Genomic DNA, 25,965 nt, shown 5'->3' with positions numbered 1-25,965 from the left:
GTTACAATTGGTATCGAGCCGGACTCCTCCATGCAGTGGGTGCGAGGACGCCCGGAAGTTGGTGGGTTGTAACGATCGTGGGACGGCGACACGCTGCGCAGTGCCGCCCGTCCCACATCGAAATGGGAGAAGGGAATCGGGCCATATATGTGGGGTCACTAAATCAAGTAGCGCTTTTGGGAGCGAAATCTCCCAAGGGACAATCCGTGAGGCCCACGGGCCAAAGCGACAATACCGATCTGGGCTGGTCGTTACAATTGGTATCGAGCCGACTCTCCAGACGAGTGGTGCGAGGACGCCCCGGAAGTTGGTGGGTTGTAACGATGGGGACGGCGTAACGCTCGCAGTGCCGTCCCACATCGGAAATGGGAGAAGGGAATCGGGCCATATATGTGGGGTCACTAAACTGGTCGTAGCGCTTTGGGAGCGAAACCTCCCAAGGGACAACCGTGAGGCCCACGCCAAAGCGGACAATCTTGGACTGGCTGGTCGTTCTGATGCCCAACACTCACTACCATATAGCATAGCCGTATGGTCAGACGGTAAAATTTTCCTTTTAATTTATTGGGAATCTTACGATCACATAAAACTCCCGTGGCACGTCTCCACTTCAACCATCCGGCTTTAATCCTATGACTAACATCCTCCTCACATCCCCCATCTACTTGAAGGACTGAGCCTAGATATTTAAAGTAATTACTTTGGGACAGTGCCACTCCATTCAAACTAACTCCTTCCCTATCACCAGTTTGGCCTTCACTGAACTTGCAATGCATGTATTCTGTCTTCGTTCTACTTAACTTAAAACCCTTTGACTCTAGAGTACTTCTCCAAAGTTCTAGCTTCCTATTGACTCCTTCTCGTGTCTCATCTATCAGAACAATATCATCCGCAAACATCATGCACCAAGGAATACTCTCTTGTATATGTTTCGTCAGTTCATCTAAAACTAATGTAAAAAGGTAAGGGTTTATGGCTGATCCTTGGTGTAATCCAATGTTATCAATTTATAAGTAATTAAAAATCATTTATCAATTTTATCAGAAGTATATAATTATATCATTTTATTTTGATAAATTTTTTTTTTTTTTTAGTAAATCACATGTATGTTCATTATGGAGTAAAGTGCTCGCAACATAAATTTTCTCTATTTAAAAAGATCGAATACTAAATTTTATTTAAGGGACACAGAGTTATTTACCACTTGTACTAACCTTATTGGTGATAAAGTTTATTATTAAAAAAGTTAGATAGTATTTTAAAAGTATATAAATTTTTGAATATACAATATATTTTTTTCCAAAAATTTTAAATTTCATAAAAAATATGATGAAATAATTAAATTTATAAAGAGTGAAAATATATACATATATATTCAAGAAAATGATGAGTCAATTGACCCTTCATTTTCAACATTATGATTTTTTTTGCTCTTTATCAAAATGTCCATGTGAAAAATAAGAAAAAAAAAACTCTATAGATTTAAAATTTTATTAATTCTATAAGTGGATTTTTCTTAATTATTTATACTTCCAACCATATAATTTATCCTCTTTGAATTGTTTGGTTGGTAGATTTCTGACAATTTTTTTAAACAATATTTGTAACAATGCTAATCTTATTATATGAATTTATTAGCCTAAAAACTTCAAATTGAATCTAACTTAACTTCATTCAATATTAAGAGACTATTTGGGGCTTGATTGGCAAGAAAAATAGATATATTGAAATAAAAGAAAAAAAAAAGCTCAAAAAAAAGCCATATGAAAAAAAGATAGGAGGATTTTTTTATTTGATTGACAATTTTTAATTTATCAAACATAATAACTTTTAAATTTTGTCATATACCATTTTATTTGAAAATAATCATGCTTGTTTTCCTATATATATGAATTTCGTGATTTTTAATTAGAATAATCAAATCTAAATACTAAATAATTATTGACCAGAAAAATACTAAATAATTAATTTTCATCTATCTCACCCTCTTTGTCCCTACCCATTCTCCATTTATATATTCTCTACCTATTTACTCTAATTAAATAATTAATTGAGTTTTGAGTTGGTCTTTGATTCAAAATTCATCTCTAAATAATTCAAATTAAGCCAAATAGCATAAGAAAATTAAAAGCAAAAAAAAAAAAAAAGAATAATAATAATAATAACTAAATCTAGATTCATACCTGATCATATGGAATGTTGTTCGTGAACTTTTCTTGCGAGTATTAACTTGTAAAATAAGATAAATAGTACTAAAAAAAAAAAGAACACTGATTGAATTAATTTGGGTAACATCTTCGATACTTACAAGTCAGTATTTAGAGATTAGGAGAATAAAACTCATTAAAAAGAATGACGTAATTGACTAGGCCAATTTAAGCTTTTTATAAAAACATTTGATAGAATCCTATTAGATAGGAGTTTAAATTTAGAAGATTGCTATATTTAAGGAAATTCAATAAAAATAGGATTCAGAATCCCAAATAAGATGGAGAAATAAAATCAAATAAATCCCATGTATTATCAATCAATAAATGTCAAATAAATCCAAAATTAAGTTTTGGCCAAATAAATTCAAAATTCAGTTTTGAATCAGATAAGAACATAATTTTTTAATTAAGTTTTTGGGCCAAATAATTTTTGTTCTGCATTTTCTTCAAATTTTTAATTTATATTTTTAATTAAAAATAAAAAATAATTTTTAATATTTAAAAATTAAAAAATAATAACATTTTATTATTAAAAAGAATATATTTAGTCTTAATTATAAAGCTGTCTTTATTTGACTTAAAACTTAATTTTGAACTTATCTGGTCATTGGCATAAGTATAGAGGCTTATTTTATTTTATTTTTTTAACATGCTTACTTTTAGTTTTAAGAGTTAGCGGTGAACGAAAATACTTATCATTTAATTGACCAAACTATGCATTTAGTCCTATATATTGTTACAATCCTACATCGCTAAGGAATAACCTTGGTGAAAGGTTAATAAGTCCTAAGCACCCTCCCATTGCAAGTCTGTTTTCAAGAGTGAGTTCTACCTAATTGGTCTACTTGTCACATAGTTCAACTTCAGTAACTCGTGGTGCTCAACAATTCACATCAATTGGTACCAAAGCTAACCCCATCTTGTAAGACCCAACACTTGAAGTGGTGGCCTAGACTCATATTGTATAAGAATAGGCATATAAGGTACTAGCCATGACCAATGTGACTGTGATTAACATGGCTGTGACCAACGAGGACTTTGTTTCTCCAAGCGTGGAGTATTGTTATGATCCCACATCGCTAAAAAAAAACCTTGGTAAGAGGTTAATAAGTCATAGGCACCCTCCTTTTATAATCCAGTTTTCAAGGATGAGTTCTACCTAGTTGGTCAATTCTTCACATGCTTCAACCTTAGCGACTTGCTCAACTAGGGATGATAATGAACCTGACTTTTGCAGGTACCTGATCCGACTGAACCCTAATATAATGGGTTTGGGACCAGTTCAGATTTTATATATTGGGTATCTGTTATCTGAACCCGTTTATATAAATAATTAATTAAATATAAAATATATGTTTTTTATAATAATATTTATAAATTTTATATATTTTATTTAAAATAAAATAAAATTTAAATGTTTTATGAAATTATTAAATTTTTTACAATATAAATTATAAAAAATAATTTTTATGTAAATTATTAATTAAAATATATAAAATTAAACGGAATCGAGTATTTTTTGTGTAACACTCCCTACTTGATCTACAGTGAACCGAGCAAAATAATCCGCATTCTTTGCACGGAGTACCTAAACTTGTCTTAGAACATTCTTCTTTCTTAATGTTTACTTTTTAATCTTAATCATAAATTTCAAATAGAAAAACTGCAAGAGTTTCCCTTAAACATTTAATATCCACTTGTTAATAGTAATACTTACAATTTTCATGTTCGACAATATTGACAATCAATTCTCATCGTATTTGTATTTAACTTCATTCCTTCATCATGTGCGAATATTTATATAATATATATTCAGACATAAAGCTATTAATGTAACAAAATATGTTTATACTTAAATTTACTGTTATTCAAAATAAATTTACATCACGTATTTTTAGTACATGACAAATGGGCATAGAAAAATGAGTGATAAAATGCATTTAGTGTTGGTCGTGCATATTCCACAAAGTCCAAATATGAAGTGACTTCGGACTTGCCTGCAGATCCACTCTCTCTCTCTTGTCTACCTATCTACTCCTTACCTTCTGTAACTACGCGAGAAAAAACCTATGCGCTAAGCTTTACAGCTTTGTGGCGTACTCTTAATTTAAATAAAATTAAGAGCAAAACTTGCATACATATTGTAAGAGATTTTATAAATAATGTTCAAAAATTAAAAAAAATACAAAATATTAAATCTATAACAATTTCCAAATACAAACATACTAAATAAATTAAATGATACAATGATTATATGAAATCTTTAAAGTTTATAGGTTTAACATAATTCTCATTATATTTGTGCTCATTTTCTTAATTATATCACATTTTAAGATTTGTTATGTGCCCACAGTAATCTATGACAAACTATATGGACTGGATATGGGATTCTCGGTACTGAACACTCGGTGTCTCTGATTGGTTTAATAATGGGCACTTGGTACCTCTATATAACTGTCAATATAGACTCCCAGTACTGAACAGTCGGTGTCTTTGATTGATTCAATAATGGGCACTCGGTGCCTCTATATAACTGTTAACATAGACTCCTAGTACTGAACACTCGGTGTCTCTAACAGGTTCAACAATGGCCACTCAGTGCCTCTATATAACTGTCAACATGAACCATAATAAAATTCGATACTAAAAGCCATGGATAAAGAATCACTGATTGGGCACTCAGTGTCTCTAATAGTCATTCATCAATCCATTAATACAATTAATGCAGTACTGCTAATGATGTTCTTTATTAGTATGCTAATCTATCCAAACCTATAATTCACTGTTTAGGTTTAATCGGACTTAATAAGGTAATTATCATTTTTATTTTCTTATGATGTAATCAACAATACTTACATGCACATAAACTTTTTCCCTTGCCATATTTTCATATCGCATGTATTTAAATTTCACAGATTCATACAAAATTTACACATATGATGACCATTGTCAAATTCCAACAAAAATAAGTGATGCATACATTTTGCATAATCATTTAGGTTTAATTTCATAGCCATTTTATTTGATTATTAGTCACTTTTAGCTAATTTCATTAGTTATTTAGTTAGTTTTTCATAATTGTCAATTTTGGATTAATTTGTAATTTTTACTTTGTTTTGTAGGAAAAATGGTGTTTTTGAAGGACTGAAAAGAAATTTTGCCATTGAGGAGTGACTTCTACAGTCAAAGATGTCAAAAACAAGTTTTCAAGTGGAAATATGCATTGACAAAATTGCGCATAACTTGCCGTATAAGCTATGCAGATCCGCATGAGGAGAAGAAACACTGTTCCAACACCTGTCGAATTGTGCATAAGGAGAGTGCATAGCTTATGCAGATTCACGCCTCTCTTATGCAATCTCACGGAAATGTGCATAACCTATGCGCCAAGTCATGCAGTTTTGCATAAGTGAACTAAACAATTGAATCAGATAAGGGATCGCATAACTTATGCAGTCCCACAAAGGTTTCATTAATGAGCTGGCAGAAGATTCCCTCAGAAAATTCCTCCTAAAACACACCATTTTAGGGCTCCATGTTAGAAAAATGCTATAAATAGTCCCATTTCCCATTTTAGAAAGGAGGGAAGCAAGTAGAGGAAGAAAAGGAATAGGAGAGGCAGCAGCTGAAGAGTCACAATCATCTCCCACTCCATTTCCAACCAGATTTGGAGATTTCTTTCTTTTCTTACATTTTTCCTACATTTCTAGTGTTTAGTTTCTTGTTTCTTAGCTTAGATTAAAGTTTTATTTCCTTATCAACTCAAAATTTCTTGTAAACATTATGGATAGTGAGTAGTTTTACTTTGATTCTGGAGTAAGGGATGTAATATTTTAGTTATTTTTGTGGATTTGAATTGGGTTAGTCCCAATTTAATGAATTTATGAGGTTTAATACATTTCTTGTGTGCTTATTCACATGCTTAATGAAGGGCCGCATTAAGTTATGTTCTTAATCCTTGGTTGAAGCACCGAAAGGAGAAAACCAAGTGATAGTTAATCAAGAAATTGGACTTAATTAACTTAGATCTAGAAATAGACTAAGGGTTAAGAGGGTTTTAATAGATTGATTAAAGAACCTAATTGGTCTTGGTTAATTTTAACTCTACGAAAGTAGGATTAAGTTAATTAAGGCACTCTTTGTCTCACTCGAAAGAGTTTTCAAAGGATTTTAGAATTAATCTCCTTTAAACCCATAAATTTCATGGATTGGCTTAGCTAGGAAAAATCCCAAAATGACTTAAATATGAACCCTTAACTCCAGAATCGTCTTTCATCAATTATTGCTTAGAATTTTACTTTTGAGTGTTTAGTTTAATCTCATTTTATTAATTTTCATTATTATCAATTTCTTTATTTTGCGAATTATTAAATTAGTCATTGTTTGAATTTAGTTTTGCATTTTCATACCTTATGCTTCAAATTCCTAAATTTCTTTTATTAATTTGATTAAAATACAATTTTAACATATTTTATTCTACATCAAAAATTCAATCATTAACACAACTCCTCGTGGGAACGATATCTTTTTCTATACTACTTGAATGACCCGTGCACTTGCGGTTGGGACACATCAAGTTTTTGGCGCCGTTGCTGGGGAGTTGTTTGTTTAAGATTGAATTCTTGATTATTTTAGTTGTTTATAGTTTTATCTTTGTTATCTTTTCATTTTGTGTTTGTTTGTTTTTTTTAGGTACTCTTAATCTTTTATGAGAAGAGCTAGAAGCACAAGTGATACATCCATATTATTTAATACTGAAATTGAGAAGTTTTGTAGAGCCAACAAGAAAGAAACTAAAAGAAGAAAAGAAGCATTGAGAGCAATTTGAAATCAACAAGAAATGGCTGAAGAAAGAGTTGGAATCGGTGGTGATAATGCTGAAAATGATCGAAACAATGAAAATGTAGCTTATGGTGAAGAAGTTGTAAATGCTAATGTGCCTAGGGGAAGTATGATGGATCATGCATTTCCTCGTTTTGATGACTTAAGAGAGAGTATAGCAAGACCAAGAATTGATGCAAATAGCTATAAGATGGATTTTGGAGTACTACAAATGATTTAGCATTCTCAATTCGGAGGTCATCCTTCAAAAAATCCTCATACTCATCTTAAGAAGTTTGTTATGATCTATGACATGCAAAAGCAACTAGGAGTGTCTGATGATGCAGCAAGGCTAAAATTGTTTCCATTCTCTTTGAAAGATAGAGCATTGGATTGGCTTGATTCTTTACCTCACAACTCAATTACAAATTGGGAGCAACTCACTGATGCATTTCTTGCCTAATACTTTCCACCTGGAAAAACTCAAGAGTTGAGGAATCAAATGATTGCTTTTAGACCAAGAGAAGATGAGACTCTTTATGAGTCATGGATGAGATGGAAGGAGTTGGAGAGACAATGTCCACATCATGCCATTCCTAAATGGATGATAAACCAGAATTTTACACAAATGTCACTCCTGCTATCAGAGGAATCATTGATGCTCAAACTGGAGGGGAATTCATCATTAAGCATGAAGATGAAGCTTATGAGTTGTTAGAGAAAACAGCAAAGAATACTCATCTTTGGAGTAGTCCAAGAGGACCAGCTCCAACTCAAAAGAGGCAAGCTGCTGGAATGTATGAGCTTGATCCATTCAACATGATCAATGCAAAATTTGATGCACTCACTAATGTCATTGCTAAGAAAATGGAGGATTTAAGTATGCTAGTCAGTTCATCATCATGCTCTGGGAATTCTCAACAAGTTACTTATGCAGAAGGAACAATGAGCTGTGGAGTAGATTATCCTTCATATGCTTGGAGGAATCATCCAAATTTTTCATGGGGGAATCAGCAAACTCAAGCTTTAACTCAGAACTTTCCACCACAATAACAAGGGCATCAATACCAACAACCTTGGCAACCACCACCTAGTTTTCAGCAAAAGAATGCAAATCCTGCACCTCTACCAAAACAGCAAGAACAAAGTTCCACCACAGAGGCTTTATTACAACAAATTCTTGCTAATCAAACAAAGCGTGATAAAGAGATGAGAGAGATGAAAGCAAAGCTGGAACAAATGCAAACACACAATAGGATGCTGGAAAATCAGATTGCATAACAAGCATGCTCATCAAGTACCAATTCTATGGGGAAACTTCCTAGTCAAACAGAAAATCCAAGGGAGCAATGTCATGCCATCACACTGAGGAGTGGTAAAATAGTGCATACTGAGAAGAGTGAAAAAGTTGAGAAGAGAGAAAATGAGAAAGATGTTGATGAAAATGAAAAACAAGAGAGTGAAAAGAAAGAGAGTGCAAGAAAAGAGAAAGAAGAGAAATACATACCTCCAGAGCCTTACAAGCCACAGCTTCCCTTTCCACAGAGATTTCAAAAAGCCAAGCTTGATAAGCAATTTGGGAAGTTCTTAGAGGTTTTGAAGAAGCTATATATAAATGTGCCTTTTATTGATGCTCTTTCCCAAATGCCTTCTTATGCTAAGTTTCTAAAAGAAATTCTCTCAAATAAGAGGAGACTTGAAGATTATGAGACTGTAGCCTTAACTGAGGAATGCAGTGCTATCCTCCAAAGGAAACTTCCTCCAAAGGAAACTTCCTCCAAAGCTCAAGGATCCAGGGAGTTTTTCAATTCCATGCCACATTGGGGATTCATGTTCTATAAAAGCTTTATGTGATTTAGGGGCTAGTGTAAGCCTTATGCCCCTCTCCATCTATGAGAAGCTCAACATGGGAGATCTTAAGCCAACCCACATTTCTCTTCAGTTAGCTGATAGATCAATTAAGTATCCTGAAGGGATTTTAGAGAATGTGCCTCTGAAGGTTGGGAAATTCTATATACCTGTTGACTTTGTCATCTTGGACATGGAAGAGAATTCTAATATCCCAATCATTTTGGGGAGGCCTTTCCTAGCTACAGCTGATGCTTTGATTGACGTGAAAGGTGAAAAGCTTACTCTCAGAGTCGGAGAGGATCATTTAGTCTTCAACATTGGCAATGATAAGAAGAAGCAACATGAAGATGTAGACTCTTGTTTGAGAATTGATATAGTTGATGAGTTAGTAAAAGAGCACTTTAGAAAGAGCTATCTGAAGGCTTCTCTTGAAAGTTGTCTTATCCATGAAGGAAGTATCAATGATGAAAATCCAAAAGAGGCTGCATTTGCACAACATTTAAAGGGTAATCCATCTTGTCCTATGGCACCAATCTTTCAAGTTGAGCAAGTGGAGAAAAGTGAAGTCAAGCAACCATCTCTCAAAGAAAAAGATGCACCAAAGGTTGTCAAGAAAGAAATAGTTGGATTTTTAGACAAAGCAACAAGGATCTTCTCATGTGATGGAAAGAAAATGAAGTATAGATTCATTGAAGTACCTATTGGAAACAGAGGTAATAAATTCTAATTTCAGCCACCATGAAACATGAAAAGAGTCCAGCTAAGGACTATAAATTAGCGCTCTTGGGAGGCACCCCAAGTTCTTTTATTTTGCTTTTGTTGATTTACTTTTATTTACATTGCTTTTGTTTTTATCTTAAATCTCCCCAAATTCAATTTTCGACATTGTTGAATCTTGTCCCTTGTAGATGTATTTTAATGGAGGAAGGTTTGTGAACTGCTGGGGAGTAACCCTTAACTGATATTTTATCCTTCAACTCTCCCAAAACTGATTGGTTTTTGCTGCATAACCTATGCAGGTCTGCTACCTGGTTTATGCAGAGAGGAAAAAGCAATTCTGCAGCAAGGAAGGATCTGCAGCACCTGTCTTATGTTCTTGGTGAGGTTGGATGTGTAAATTTTAAGTATTTGTGCTTATAATGTTAATATGGTGGTAAGTGGGTCATCTTTGTAGTTTTGAGCTTATTTGGGTTGTGGATTCAAGGTGGACATTTTGTATTTTCTTGGCATGACTTGGGGAGTTCATCATTTGTGAATAGATGCAACTTTATGCAGGTTTTATTGAGTTATTATTGTACAAAATGTTGATCTGCAGAATTTAAGTCAAAATGGCATGGTTCACAAAGGCCTTTTATGCGAGATTCAATTTTACAAGCTTGTGTGATACAATTTTGATGGACTTTATATGTATTGATGTGTTTTTGGTGAAAATTTCTCATGGTTTATGCTTCATAGAATTCTATTTCTTCATTCTAGGGTATTTTTCACACTTGCAAATCATTTTCCATTGCAATCTCAATCTTGTTGAATTGTGCATAAGCAACTGCATAGCTTATGCAATCTTGCATAACCACAATTCTTGTCATTTTTCATCTCTATTGCAAAGTGCATAAGAAGAGTGCATAGCTTATGCAATTCTACATAGCCTCATTTTGTCAAAATTCATATCTGTCAAACCTTGCATAAGTGAGTGCATGACTTATGCACAACTGCATGACTTCAAATCCTGCATTTTCTCTCTTTGCCGAAGTCTGCATAAAGAGGGTGCATGACTTATGCACTTCCGCATAACCAGAAACTCTGAAATCCAAAACTTGCCGAGAGGTGCATAAGGAGGGTGCATAGCTTATGCACTTCTGCATGACCACCAACCCCAAAACCCAAAATCTGCCGAGAGGTGCATGAGCAAGGTGCATAGCCTATGCACTTCTGCATGACCTCACATTCTGAACTCCAAAACTTGCCGAGAGGTGCATAAGCAGAGTGCATGACTTATGCACTTCCGCATGACCGAACTCCCAAAAGACCAAAACCTGCCGAGAGGTGCATAAGCAGAGTGCATAACTTATGCACTTCCGCATAACCACCAACTCTGAATTTCAGAACTTGCCAAGACCTGCATAAGGAGAGTGCATGACTTATGCACTTCTGCATGACCTATTTCTCTGACCTCCAAAACAGGCCGAAACGTGCATAAGTTAGCGCATAAGCTATGCACTCTTGCATAATCAGTTTTTCACACTTTTTATCACCCACCGAAACCTGCATAAGAGAGTGCATAAGTTATGCACACCCATTTTTCCCTTATGCAGCCTTAACACATGTCCTGTTCAAATCAAAATTTGTTTTCGGCACCCATTTTCCCACCTCCACCTCCCGATATTCCTGTTCACTCCTTTTTCCCCCCACATCCATTTATTCCGGCATTACCTCTCCTCTTCTTCTCCACTCCTATTTTCGCCGCATTTGCCCTAAATTTTCTCTGCATCTTTCACTTTGTGCATATTTGTCCATACTCTGCATATATTTGCATGCTTCTACTGGTGTTTGCACATTTTTCCTTGCTAATCATCATGCAGCAGCTTTTGAATATACTGCACAGGCTGTGAATACCCTTATGCAAATGTTCTGCATGGCACATGCAAATCCTTATTGCCACTCATGCAGAACCGCACAGCTTATGCACCTTCCTTATGCACCTGTTCTGGACAGCACTTTACTCTGCATAACCTGTGCAGCTTCTTATGCATCCCTATTATATCTTGACTTTTCATCTGCTCCATGCCAGGTAACTCTTTCTTTTTGCTCTTAAATCTCTCAATTCCTGGTAAATCCTGTTTACTTTGAGTTTTTTTTTTTTTTTATAATACACTGCTTGAGACATTGAGGACAATGTCTAATTTTGAGTTTAGAGGTATGCATTTTGATTTTTGCTACATTTTTCACATTTTGAGTATAGGAACATCTCATCCCATTCCATTTACATATATTGTGAATGTTTTACATATACATCCATACATACATATACATTACACATTTACACACACATTATACATCACTTAGAAATTGTACACATTGCACACAAATAGATTTCCTTCATTTAGTTAATGCATTGCTCATTTTTAGGAATCATGCATCATGCATTAAAATTCTTTGCCAAATCCCTTGAGTATTGAAAAGCTACCTATGAGAGTGATTTGGCTTACCTTTAGTTGGGTTTGTGGATTGAAAGTTTCCTAAGAGGTGCAAGGTTTTGAAGTGTCTATCCCTTGCCTATATCTTCTTAGCCAAAAAGCCACCCAACTAGTCATTTGGAGATGGAAGTGTTTAGAGGGAATTATTGGATATAAGGTAGTCAAATGATGTCTCACCAATCCTAGAATAAATTTTCTAAACCTTTCAAGGCGAAATACCAGCTTGTACTTGAAAAGAGAGATGATTAGGCATTCTTTGATTTAAACCTTCTCATTTTAAACCTTTGGCCCTTTTCCTAATTAAAATTGACCCTTGCAAACCCCTTTGAGCCTTTTTTATCCCTAATTTTTCTTGAAATCCTTATTGTTACCTAGCCAATGAACCAAACACTCTAACCCTTTTCATGAGAATAATTATTTATAACATTAGGTACAAACAAAAAAAAAAGAAAAGAAAAGAAAAGAAAAAAATTTCAATAAAAGGGAGAAGAAATGCTTGTCACCTTGTAAAAGTGCTAGTATATGTGCTTTTCACTATTGTCATTCAAAATGAAAGAAATCCACCCAAAGTATTAAAAGAAATGAGTTTGGGGGTGGCAAATTTTAGGGACAATCATCAAAAGAAAATGCAAGATACTAGTTTAAAGAATCAAAATGTCCATCCATTTTTATGTGTTTTGTAAACTATGCTAGCACTTGACAATCCTTATTGTGTATTTCTCTCCCCCATTTAAATATAAAAAAAAGAAAAAAAATATAATAAAATAAGAAGTGTACCTTATGTTTCAAAATTGAAAATATTCTCATGCTTTGAACCCTTTTACCCATTTTTCTTCTTAGCCTCATTTTGAACCCCATGGCCCCATTACATCCCTAAAAAGACCTTTGATCTCTTGATAGTACTTGCTACATTAGTGGAGATGGGAATAGGGAATTTGCCTATGGGATTGGAAAACTATTCATTCATTCATTCAATTCCGTCATTCCATATAGAGACACTTTAACTATTGATTGTCCTAGAATTCCTTTTAAGCATGACTCTCTCTTTTGATTGGTTGGTTTGGGGATTTTGAATGATAATTGACTTGATGGCTAAGCAGTGAAATCTTGGATAAGCATTAGATTCTTTGCATTTTGAAGGATGGGTATATGGATTGCTGGTATGGCTAAAGGTGTGTTAAGTTACGTTAATAGGTGATTTTCATAACTCTTTGGATAAGGCACCCCTAAAAATTGCATCACACTTTAAAGTTTGCTTGAGGACAAGCAAAAGCTTGAGTTTGGGGGTATTTGATGCATACATTTTGCATAATCATTTAGGTTTAATTTCATAGCCATTTTATTTGATTATTAGTCACTTTTAGCTAATTTCATTAGTTATTTAGTTAGTTTTTCATAATTGTCAATTTTGGATTAATTTCTAATTTTTACTTTGTTTTGTAGGAAAAATGGTGTTTTTGAAGGACTGAAAAGAAATTTTACCATTGAGGAGTGACTTCTACAGCCAAAGATGTCAAAAACAAGTTTTCAAGTGGAAATATGCATTGACAAAATTGCACATAACTTGCCGCATAAGCTATGCAGATTCGCATGAGGAGAAGAAACACTGTTCCAACACCTGCCGAATTGTGCATAAGGAGAGTGCATAGCTTATGCAGATTCACGCCTCCCTTATGCAATCTCACGGAAATGTGCATAACCTATGCGCCAAGTCATGCAGTTTTGCATAAGTGAACCAGAAACAGCCGAAAACTGCATAAGGGACTGCATAACTTATGCAGTCCCACAAAGGTTTCATTAATGAGCTGGCAGAAGATTCCCTCAGAAAATTCCTCCTAAAACACACCATTTTAGGGCTCCATGTCAGAAAAATGCTATAAATAATCCCATTTCCCATTTTAGAAAGGAGGGAAGCAAGTAGAGGAAGAAAAGGAATAGGAGAGGCAGCAGCTGAAGAGTCACAATCATCTCCCACTCCATTTCCAACCAGATTTGGAGATTTCTTTCTTTTCTTACATTTTTCCTACATTTCTAGTGTTTAGTTTCTTGTTTCTTAGCTTAGATTAAAGCTTTATTTCCTTATCAACTCAAAATTTCTTGTAAATATTATGGATAGTGAGTAGTTTTACTTTGATTCTGGAGTAAGGGATGTAATATTTTAGTTATTTTTGTGGATTTGAACTGGGTTAGTCCCAATTTAATGAATTTATGAGGTTTAATCCATTTCTTGTGTGCTTATTCACATGCTTAATGAAGGGCCCATTAAGTTATGTTCTTAATCCTTGGTTGAAGCACCGAAAAGAGAAAACCAAGTGATAGTTAATCAAGAAATTGGACTTAATTAACTTAGATCTAGAAATAGACTAAGGGTTAAGAGGGTTTTAATAGATTAATTAAAGAACCTAATGGGTCTTGGTTAATTTTAACTCCACGAAAGTAGGATTAAGTTAATTAAGGCACTCTTTGTCTCACTCGAAAGAGTTTTCAAAGGATTTTAGAATTAATCTCCTTTAAACCCATAAATTTCATGGATTGGGCTAGCTAGGAAAAATCCCAAAATGACTTAAATATGAACCCTTAACTCCAGAATCGTCTTTCATCAATTATTGCTTAGAATTTTACTTTTGAGTGTTTAATTTAATCTCATTTTATTAATTTTCATTATTATCAATTTCTTTATTTTGCGAATTATTAAATTAGTCATTGTTTGAATTTAGTTTTGCATTTTCATACCTTATGCTTCAAATTCCTAAATTTCTTTTATTAATTTGATTAAAATACAATTTTAACATATTTTATTCTACATCAAAAATTCAATCATTAACACAACTCCTCGTGGGAACGATATCTTTTTCTATACTACTTGAATGACCAGTGCACTTGCGGTTGGGACACATCAATAAGATTTTATGCATTACTTTGCTTAAGCATTTTAACCTAGTAATTGCAGGAATTAAATTTAACTTTCTTTATGAGATTTTTAAATCTATGTCTTAATTTTAATATAGTTTTTGAATCACTTAATTTGGATCAAAGATCAAAAGTTATGGTCAATTAATCAACAGCTGCCCTTAAGCAAAATTTTAACTTTACCAGTTACAGGGCAGGTTCTGGATAAATTTTGGAGTTCGGATTCAAACAGGTTGGAATTAGATTTTGCTAATTCGTTCTTCATGAAAGTTATTCCTTTAGATCTTAACTCTTTAACAAAACAAGAATCATCTCATTTGGAGTTTCTTAGGGTAAGTTATACCGATTTTACTTTGGACGGTCTAGAATGCACTCCTATCAGGTTACAGTTTCTGTGCCCTGACTTCTAGCCAATTTTAAGGTTACTTGCACATAATTTTTGGACAGCATTTCTCCATGAAAGTTTTTGTCTTATGTCTTAACTTTTATTTGTCATAAAATTCATGTCATTTGGAATTATGGAATGCAAATTATAGGCCTGTGAATCATTATTGTCCTAAATTTTCAGCATAGTTCCAACTTAGATATATATTTTTTTCACAATTTCAAAATCATAACCAGCAATAATTAGTTCACCAAATTTGCATACCAAACAATATCATTTCATACAAAATTCTTACAAATTTTCTTAATTTGTCAAAGGTCATACCATATTTAAGAGTACATTAACCTGCTAATCTCCAATCTAAGTTGATTTGGCTCCTAAATCAATATTTTTACCTTCCTCGTTATGAATTGCTGTAATACAAAAGAATACGGACAATTTATAATGAATTCCTTAACTGTTTCTAATAAACATTCTCGCAGAACTAATTTTATCGTTACCTAAGAATTTTCCTACCCAATCGGCCGTAATCAATTCTTTAGCTAATTAGTCAATTTCCTCACAAATAAAAAGTTCATTTTGGCATTTTATCAAAACACTTAGTGTATAAAATTCACATGCTAAAATGAATTAGTTTCTTTTGTTTTTTGGACCCTCGGAAAATACTTTTGTATTTTCTATCAAAAGCACTTTAATCCTGAAATTGGAACCAACCAACAAACATTCATCCAATATCATCTTAATTTACCAAAGTGGCTGCCCCAAAAGAGCAAACACAGACAAAATTAAAATTTTCAATCAATTCAGGTAAACAAGGCAGTAAAGTTAAAATTTCACCAAAATTTCTAGCAATAAGAGTTTCATAGCATCTTTTTGAGAATTGAACTTTCATATGTCTATTTCAATATCCAATTTGAATCATATAAAAATCAAGTCTACATCTTAAGTTATAAACGAAAATGTGCAAACTGTTCCAGACTCTAGTCACAGTCAGAGCAGTAACAGGAAATGCAAGAATTTCACCATCCAGCCAATAAAATCAATTTTCGATCATAACTACAAACTTTTAGGGCATTCATTTAGCTTTTCAATGGTCAAGAATCACACTATTTCAAATTCTAGAGCACAAGTTATGAATTTTCAAAGTTGGGTGTTCTGCTTCTGAAAACTATTAGGTCAGTTTTCCTAATTTAAGTAACAAAAATTTTGCCTTCAAACACCATCTTAACAGGGGAATTAGGTCTGGTATGAAACTACAAAGTTTTAGAGCATTCATCGATTTTCATGGACATAAAGATCACAGAAATCCAAATTTTCTAGCTCAAGTTATTAATTTTTAAAGATGACTGATCCTGCAGGCCTACTGGTAGAACTAGGGTTCCATCACCCCTACCAACTACTTTTCTCACTATCTTATATTTCTCCCTTACCCCTAGTGTTATCCTTACTCAAACTTGATTAAAATTAAAGGTTATAACACTAACCTGGGTAGTGAACCAGCTGTTGCCCCTTCTCCCTTCAATCTCCACCAAAACCCTTCAAGAATTTGATGTCTTCAAGCTTGAATCACCAAGCTTTCTTGCTCATTTTTCTTAGGCCTTCAAAAATGGGTTGATCTAGGGTTTTTACTTGGGGTTTTTCATTCAAATTTTGAGAGAAATGGCTGTTGAAAGAAAGAAAAAAGATGAAAAAGAGGAAAATAATGAGAATAGTCGGCTGCCTATTAGGAGAAGAGAAGGTAGATTTTATTTGCTTTTACCCATTGATCCTTCATCCCTTTACCCATTGGTCCATAAGGTATTTTTTATTATTTTTAAATTTTTTCCAAAACTTTATAATTTATTCAAGGTAGTCCTCCAACCTTTTATTTACCCTTTAACTTATTGATTAATTCACTTTAGTCCTCTAACTCTTAGTGGCCAACTTCTTAGGGGAGTTACTCATCGCCAAGACTTGTGTACATTTAACTGATTTCTAATCCATTTCTTTTATTTTCCTTCAACCTTGATCTATATTAAATTAAATTATGACTCCTGATTTTAATTTAAGGGTGATTCCAAACATTCCAGCCATTTGAACAGACGTTAATTGGGACGAGTTCAAATTTTGAAAATATTATTTGAATTTGAATTCGAGTAGGATATTTTTTATAGATATTCTATTTATTGTCATCCCTATACTCAATAATTCACATCATGTATATATATCTATTTCTTATCCACAAGCCTATAGTAAATAATAATCTGAACTACATAACTCCAACCCAAGCCCATAAAAATGGGGCTCAAAGCCTAAAATACATGAAATCCTATAATTAACCGGATAAAGACAAGAAACTCTCTAGCAGCAGTCGACAGAGGAGACTCTAGCTACCGGCGAAAAACACTCCAAAGGGGAAGCTACATTTTGCAAGAGAAAAAGACATAGCTGGGCCTGGGAGATCTAACAACACCAAACTTGAAGTAAACCTCCGTTAGAAACTAATCTCTCCAAATCAAACAAACAATCCAATGGAACAGGGGACTCATGTAGCAGCCAGAGAAACTGCAAAGACGAAAACCAATGCCGGATGAAAACGGAAAACAATATGACAGGAAGCTGCCGAATAACCATCAGCACTGCCTTTATAAACTCTATTGCTTCCACTATAATTTTATGTGATTTATCTCATATTCTTTTATGGTCTAGGATACCTAATATATATATATATATATATATATATATATATATATATATATATATATATTTTAAAATTTGACTTATAAATAAACAAATATTATCTCTATGAATAAAAATTGGGTTTAATTAAAAGTGTGTACTTAAGATATTATTAATAAGTTGGCTTTAAGTTTTAAAACAAAAAATATTTTCAAAAAAATTTAGATTTTTTAATAAATTATTTTATTATTTGAATATTTTTATTATTAAAATACATTAAATTTAATTTTAAATATTTTATAATTAATATTTTTTTTAAATATCAAATATAACAATAATGCTAAATAAATTTTAAAAAATTATTAAAATTTATTTATTTGCTTTATTTATGAGCTTTAATTATGTGATATTAAAGTTCTTAAAACTTTATAATAATGAAAATATCATTTTTTATTTAACAAAGATCATTGGATAAGTAATAATTGATAAACTACGTAATTGACGAGAGGTAATCATATTATTTTTTTACCATCAAGGTGGAGCTAGAAAATTTTTATTAGAGGGCCATCTAAGGGTGTATATTTGATTAACTGAACCAAATCGTTGACTAACTAAATTTTTTATCGATTCTAAGATGTTAATAAAATTAAATTGAAATTAAAATAAATTAAATTTAATCAAAATAAAAAATATTTAGCCAATTATTTATTATATTCCAACTAACAAAAAAAATTATAATATATACTTTATATTATTAATTAATTATTAATAAAATATATATTTATAATATTTTTTATTTATAAAAAATAATAAATATGACTTATTATTAATAGACGAACAATTATAAATTAATTAATAACATTATAGAAAATTAGTCAATATCAAATTATTTTAGTAAATCTTTGCATAATATTTATAGACCCAAAAATCAAAATATAAATATAATTTTTTAGAAATTGATAGAATTTAAAAATTATAATATATATTATAATTCAAACGAAATTTAGAATAAGTCAATAATATTATCTGTAAATTTAATGATGCAAACCATACAAGTAATTCTAAAACTAATTTCACCATATAAAAAATATTATGACGTGATTTCACAATATTTATTAAATAATATTAATTAATCATTCCACAATATTGATTAAACAACATTTATTAATTATTATATTTATTATTAATAAAATAAATTTTAAAAAATTACATGTTCACAGTATGACGCAAATAATGATATTGCTTCTTAACTCTTAGCATAATAAAGATATTTAATATGATTATTACTGCTTTGCATTATTGATTATTTAATGTAGAGGTGACAATCATTAAATTTTATGGCGACAATGTAATTTATATAAAAAAAATATTTTCTATTAATATATTTTTTGTTATTTGGTTACGATGATAAATTAATGATACACATTTATTTAATATATGTATAAATATGTTCATATTTTAATAAGATTAAAAAAATTTTAAAAATAGAAAATAACTTTCTCTTTTAAAAAATAAAAATTATTTTCCTTAAAAATGACTTAATTTTCCATTCAACCAGGAAAATATTTTTCATTAATTAATTTTCCTAAGTGCTCCAAATATTAATAGAAAATGCATAAAATATTTTTTAGAAAAATATTTTTTGTAAAACAAATAAAATCTAAATTTTTATATTTTTTTTCTACTTAAGATAAATAGATTTTTTTTAAATATTCAATGATTTTAAAGAATTTTTTTTAAGATATTGATTCAATAGGTTGAAAAATAAAAAATTTTTAAAAAATCTAAAATTTTACTTAAAAAAAAGGAATTCTTTTAAATTACAAATATAAAATTTCAAAATCTTAACAAAATTATTACAACTTAACAAAATTTCAAAATTATTTTAAATTACAAATTTAAAATTTCGAAGTCTATTTGTTTCAATATTTCATTTTGGGTGGGGAGAAATTGAAATAATTAAAAGTTAAAATGGGGGCACAAAAAATAATTATGTAAAGATGGTAGGAAGGCTTTAATAATAAATAAAATTGGGGACGCATCGTAATATTGGATTCTCAAAGGCGGGGACATTATTTGCTTGCAACAGAGAGCCCCATTTACAGTAAATATTAAAAGCATATTGACAAAGAATTAAACATTCAAAAATCCATCAGAAAACCTTTGATTTAACAATTGGACATGGTAAGAGCAAAGACAATTTAAAAATGACTTTGTTTTGGCTCCTCACATTATTACTCTTTCTTTCTTTTTTTTTTTTATTTTTTTATTTTATAAATTCCATTCAACACTCAGACCGAGAAGAATTTAAACAATATAAACAATTAGCAATGTTTAGAAGTACAAACCTCTGCCTTCTCAATATTTCCAAGATGAACATGGCAGATTCCAGCTTTGATTTTCAATTGTAGAGGCATTTCCTTTCCTGAATAGTAAACCTGCTGAGCATGCTCAACATGCTGAAGAGCATTATTATGTGCATTAGTTTCCATGAGTAAATCAGCAAGCAAATCGATAACACCAAAATCAGCTCCAGATGGATGACCCTAGAGATGGTTCTCCAAAATGCTGATACTTCGTTCTGTCTGACCACATTCAGCATACAACTGACATGAAAAGAAAAAAAAAATTAAAATCTTTGGGAAACCAAAAAAGATAATGGAAAAGAAATAAGCAAGGATTACATTAAGACAAAATCAAAATCGCGATCATTTCCAGAGAGAATTAAGCTCTCCACATAAAGATATCACAGAACAGAGGCAACGACATGATACATGTAAATTTGAAACACCAAGGAAATTTGCAATGCAGCACAATGAATTAATTTTTAATAAGTACAATTTGTGGACAGAAGGAAGATGCAGATTCTTATTAACTGCAACATTCTGGCAGGAAACTTGGACCAAACTGGAAAAAAAATATATATATATATATTGGATACTGTTTTCTTAACAGAAATAACGTGGTGGAAAATTTTCAGTGGTTCAATTTTTAGTAGAGACAAAATATTTTTGTAAATCAAAGTTAAGCCAAAGAAACAAAAATGATTTACACTATGGAGGATGAAAGGTATTTTGCATTTTCCACAATGAAACTGATCACTGACCATCGTACAGTCCATGACAAGCACTACCAACCACCAACAACTGTTATAGGTAATCAACCATCCCTGTGATGTAGTGGCTTTCAGTTGGTTTCCATCAACAACTACAGCCACCCACAGATGAGCAAAACAAACCAACAATCAAAGGCCATTGGTGGCAATCATGAATACCACCACTAATACCATTGATTGTTGAGTAGTTTGAGTAATATATTCTTCTCTTGTCTCCCAAAATTTGGAGAGATGAAAACAAGTAATTTTTTTAAAAAAATATATGTTCCACCAAGAATTGGAAAACATTTTTCGAAGATACTAATTAAGCGTAAACGATCAGAGTTCAACGCACTACTTGACCCTTTACAACCCACCTGCATACAACTACACGCAACTTTTACTATAAGAGCATAAGAACAGGTATAACACTTTTCAGAGGAAAATAAACATCGAGATAATACTAAGCACTAACTGTAAAAGACTAAAAGATGTACTCTCAAAAAAACAAAAGAGAGAAAAAGAAGAAGAAGAAAGATGTCAAAATAGGGTCATCAAACTTAAGCTTCAGCGGCAAACTTTTAAATTCTCTAAGATTGCTTTATACGGAAAGAAATCCAAGTAAATTGATGTACTGAAATCAGGATATCCTAGATTTCTTCTCTCCACCACTTCTACCTAGTTTTATCTTCTCTTATTTAAGTGAACAGTCTGATTTATTCATGATCATTCATATGTTTTTGTTTAATCATATAATGTTACTAAAACAACCATTTTAGTCTCCTGACATCCTTCCCTTTTCACGGAAGTCATGAGAAGATTTGCATAAAATTAGAAATAAGTCCTAGAATAATCATGGAACATAACTCAACTCAATTTAACCTCAATCTCAATTAAATTAGGTCAGCTATATAGATTGTTATCCTCCATTTGGCTTGGCCCCGGGCAATATTTTCACTAAGTTCAAACAATTCTAAATCAACAAATCCTCATTAAACACTTCAAGCCAGGTTATTTTTCTCTACTTTCATCTTTTTCATTCATGTAGCTTAGATCTGTTGCTGCCGGAAGTTTACAAACCATCAAAATTGGCCATCCTTCAAATTATCCTCAAAGGTTTCCACTTGCCACTTCCAAATTCCTACTGATATACACTCATTCCTCATGTAGTTCTTTCTTGTGTTTCCAAGCATCCATCTTTAGCACACTCATTTTGCCGCATATTTCTTCATTGCCCAACATTGACTAATGTAAGTCATAGACAAACGTGTAGGACTTCCCCTTCAACTTAAGAGGGATTTTACAATCACAAAATACACCAGTCACACCTCTCCATTTTAACCAAATTGCCTTAATCCTGTTAGTAAAGCCTCTTTACTCTCTGTATCCCTTTATACAATAGAGCCACCAAAAATGAAGCTTTTCACAATCCCTACTTCCTCCAATTTAATCCCATTCATCTCGTTCTCCATAAACTTAATAAAATAGCAAAGCATATTATGCCATTTTACTTGGCTCAAATTCCCTTAGACAACCAAGTGTTTCACCATTGTTCTAACTGCTAGCTAACATTAAATTGGGTTTCATCAATCAAAAATATGTCATAAACAAAAAAGTATGAACTGCAGAAAGTCACACTGTATACGTTTTGTTAGTTCATTCATAACCACAGCAAAAAGATAGTTGTTTAAGGCTGATCCTTGGTATAAACTGACTGGGACTTCATTTTTTTTTTTTAATCAAACCTAATAGTCCTCAAACTAATGAGAACCCATTCATTAATATCATAGCATGTATAATTCAATAAATAAAGCTTTAAACACAAAAGATCATAGTAAACCTTGGCAGATATCTTCAGCACTTCAACATCTTCAGGACAAACTCGTGATATTTGCTCATAAGACTCAGCAGCTCTGTGGCAATCTCCAAGCTTAGCATAAAGTGATGCATGAAGAACTCTAAGCGCAATGTCATTAGGATCTGCCCTTATAGATTTAGAAAGGCATAACTGAAGAATATAAGTTATCCAGAAAAGTTATAAAAACAGTGTAGAACAGAGGAGGTGGGAGATTTATTTTACAAGTCAGTTATTTAGCTAAAGTTTGTTAAAACTATTAGGCTGAGTTGTCTTTTATTGATTGGATATGCGCTAAAAGCTAAATGTGTATATATAGATGTAAACAACAATCAATAATACAATTTTCAGTTTTCCATATTTTCTCTTTTCAAGGGTTTTTTTCTCATGGTATCAGAGCAAAGAAACCTGTGTAGATAAAACGGTTACTTACTAGACTCAGATATGAGATTTAGTGACGGTTACTTTCTTGAAGCTGTTTTCATGGAAGAAACTCGACGTACAGAAGAAGTCAGAACCATGGCTCATCAACATGGTGATGATGCGTTTTCACTTCAGATCTCTGATAACCCCGGCTTGATGCTGGTAAGTGCTCAACTCAATGGCACGAATTACTTGACTTGGAGTCGTGCAATGTTGATAGCGTTGCAAGCCAAGGATAAATTGGGCTTTATCAATGGTGAGACTAAGAAACCTGCAGCAAACTCCCCAGATTTTGCAAAGTGGAAGCGAGTCGATTGCATGGTGATTTCCTGGATTCTCAATGCAATTTCTAAAGATTTGGTCGAAGCTTTCTTATATGCAATGACTGCCAAACAGTTGTGGGAAGAATTAGAACAAAGATTCGGCCAAAGCAACGGACCATTGATTTATCAGATTAAAAGAGAAATTAGCTCTTTTACGCAAGGAAACATGCCACTCATGGTGTATTTCACCAAGCTTAAAAAGCTTTGGGATGAGGCTGATTGCTTAAAACCGTTCCCTGTGTGTACTTGCGATGCATGTACTTGCGGAGTATCAAAGGCAATAGCAGATCCGATAATGAAAAAATAATGCAATTTCTAATGGGTTTGGGAGATAACTATGATCATGTTCGTAACCAAATATTGCTTTTAGATCCATTGCCAAGTGTAAATAAGGCATATTCCATGGTTTTGAGTGTTGAAAAGCAGAGGCAAGTTTATAATTTGGGTATGGATATGACTGATCAAGTTGCAATGACAGTTATGGGAGCAAATAAAAAAAAGGAAACGGGAAATGGAAAAGGAAAATTCAAGAAGAGTGATGCTGGGAAGAAAGAAAGTCGTTACTGTGACTATTGTGACAAAACAGGTCACGTGAGGGATACATGCTTCAAATTGAATGGTTACCCAGAATGGTTTCAAGAACTAAAACAAAAGAAGAATAAATCCCAGGCAAATATGGTGCAAATGCGTGATACCCCGCTAGATGATGATAGTAATATGCAATCTGGTTCTACTGATGCTTGGAATGCTAATATTGTGGCTGTGGTTCAGCAAGAGTTTGCAAAACTAATGAAGGGCAAGTCTGTGGCAGAGGCAAACTGTGTTAACTTCTCTGGGTTTGCAGGTAATAGTTCTTCAAACTATTTCAATAAGAATAGAGATGATTGGATAATTGACACAGGAGCAACAACACATATGACACATGATATGACCCTATTTACTAGCCATTCAAAACTAAAACAAACCTCATCTGTTCTTCTACCTGATGGAACGACTAAGGATGTTCATCATTTGGGATGTATACAATTGCATCCAAGATTGAAATTAACCAATGTCCTCCACATACCTGAATTCAAGTATAACCTATTGTCTGTGAGTAAACTCACTTCAACCTCCAACATATCTGTTACCTTTCATCCTAACCTTTGTGTTTTGCAGGACCTCTCGACTAAAGAAGTAATCGAAATTGGGAAGTTGCAGGGAGGACTATACAGGTTGGATAGTGATTCATTCAATTCAAAGTTGTTGTATAACCCTTCTATTCATACCATTGCTTGTAATAACATAGCTTGTAATACTCTTTGTACTTCATCTTTTCAATCAAATAAAGGAGATCTTACTAAATATCCCATTTGGCATTATAGATTAGGCCATATTTCACAAGAAGTCATGAAGCATATACCACATTTAGAATCAAAATCACAAATTGATACTTGTGATATTTGTCACCTTTCAAAGCAACAGCGTATCTCATTTCCCATTAGTCAGTCACATGCTGCTTTTCCATTTCAACTCATACATGTTGATCTTTGGGGGCCATATAGAGTACCATCTATGACAGGAGTCAATTATATGCTCACTATAGTTGATGATAACACTAGGACAACCTGGACTTTTCTTCTTCATGATAAAACCCAAACTCACCAAACCTTGTTCACTTTTCTTAACATGATCCAAACCAAATACAATGCCAAAGTTCACACCATCCGTAGTGATAATGGTATCGAATTTATTAATTCCAATTGTCAAGTTCTCTTTCAATCTAGAGGAATTTCTCACCAAAAATCTTGTGCATATTCCCCCTCAACAAAATGGCATAGTTGAACGTAAACACAAACATCTTTTACAAATAGCCCGTGCCCTTATGTTTCAGTCCAAATTACCAAAAATGTTTTGGGGAGAGTCATTACTCACAGCCACTTACATCATAAATAGGATCCCTTCCAAAATTCTTGCTTGGAAAACACCTTATGAGCTTCTAAATGGCAAACCACCCGACTATAATACTATGCGAACATTTGGTTGTCTTTGTTATGCAACCAATATTTCTCCCCACAAAACCAAATTCGACCAAAGAGCATATCGTTGTGTCTTTCTTGGTTACCCATTGGGTTACAAAGCTTACAAGCTATACAACTTAGACACCAAGTCCATTTGCATTTCCCGAGATGTTATATTCAAAGAGCATATTTTCCCTTATCATACCATGTTAGGAACATCTTGTGACATATCATTACCCAA

At 32.7% G+C, this 25,965-nt stretch overlaps 1 non-coding gene across 1 annotated transcript; it reads right to left on the bottom strand.

Moving 5' to 3' along the window:
* Nucleotides 1-7,517: 7,517 nt before the first annotated feature.
* On the bottom strand, nucleotides 7,518-7,625 carry LOC131178174 (small nucleolar RNA R71). Its single transcript, XR_009147306.1, has one exon. It is a non-coding gene; the product is annotated as a small nucleolar RNA R71 (small nucleolar RNA).
* Between the last annotated feature and the right edge of the window lie 18,340 nt (nucleotides 7,626-25,965).

Source organism: Hevea brasiliensis, chromosome 2 (genome assembly GCF_030052815.1).
Source record: "Hevea brasiliensis isolate MT/VB/25A 57/8 chromosome 2, ASM3005281v1, whole genome shotgun sequence".
Taxonomy (NCBI): domain Eukaryota; kingdom Viridiplantae; phylum Streptophyta; class Magnoliopsida; order Malpighiales; family Euphorbiaceae; genus Hevea; species Hevea brasiliensis.
The sequence above is the reverse complement of the archived record's forward strand: the minus strand, read 5'-3'. Positions and strand labels throughout refer to the sequence as shown.